This window comes from Coccinella septempunctata, chromosome 7 (genome assembly GCF_907165205.1).
Source record: "Coccinella septempunctata chromosome 7, icCocSept1.1, whole genome shotgun sequence".
In the NCBI taxonomy this organism is placed as follows: domain Eukaryota; kingdom Metazoa; phylum Arthropoda; class Insecta; order Coleoptera; family Coccinellidae; genus Coccinella; species Coccinella septempunctata.
This window is the reverse complement of record NC_058195.1, coordinates 30,875,904-30,877,117: the sequence shown is the minus strand read 5'-3', so window position 1 is coordinate 30,877,117 and position 1,214 is coordinate 30,875,904.

Here is a 1,214-nt window from a genome sequence, read left to right as displayed (position 1 = left end):
GCTTTAATGTAGGTATATGAAATTACAACACACTCTACAAGTATTTTGTAATGATTGAAAATTGTCACTAGTTCATAGAACAGAAAACTTGAAAAAGTGGTCAGATCTCATTTTAGTGAAACGCGGTGTGTCAGTACACCACATAAGTTGCTGCCTTGACGATGTTGTTTCAAAAGAATTGTATTGGCTGAAACTGCAATTACTGCTCAAATATCATATATTATTTGTGAATAAAGTATTCAGACCACATATCAATAGAAGAGAGGCAGTCAGCAGTCACCCCAAAGTACGGATATTGTAATTTTATATAAATCAAATAGCGTCGCCGTCAGGTGTTCCACTACCTGACCTTTTAGCGTGGGTGCTGATTCATATACACCATCAAAACTAACTCATATTCAATTATGATCCATTACAAATCTTTTGCCGATTTTCGTCGCAATATATGTCATTGTGATGTGTATGGCAATCGTATATTGGGTTCCAAGCAATGCATCCAATTTCCAGTTTGCTCGTCACAAATGTATTGAACAGCAAAATCATGGTATCCGGATCGGAAAATATCTGCTATTACGCACGATGAATTCATACATTCTTGGCCTCGTACCAAGTAAATGATTAACATGAGGAAAAAATGTAAAACTTTGATCAAAACAACGCCAAGATCTTTTATCTCCGTTTTTTTGCTCAGGACGCTGCTATCAAGACTATAACTATACAATAAATAGTTCTTTTTCCTGGTGTACGTGGCGACATTGCACTCAAAAATGCTCGATGGTAGTTGATTTCTGCCACACCAAATCAAGAATGAGTCCACAAAGCACGCTGCAGGAAACGCAGTCTTCAATAGAGCCTATATCACCAAAGATTTTAAAATCATCGGCATGAGCCCATGCACGAATAGGATTAATTAGATGCATTATTACTTGTTCAAACTTCCGGGAGTGGATAACTGGAGTGGAAGGCCTCTAAAATTCCCTGATCGACTTTTTGTTCCAGATCGTAATGCGAGAGGTTTGGCCAATTAGTTTCGAACTGTTGTAAGTTTGGCTTCAGATGGATCTTAATGGTTGATCAGTTCCTCTTCTGTTATTTTATATTCGATTATCCTATGGTCAGAGATTGATGGTTTGGTCACCATTTCCCAAGCTTAAACACTTCTTCTGGAAGCTGCGTTGACCATTGTCACGTCCAGAACCCCTTTTCTTGCCCTA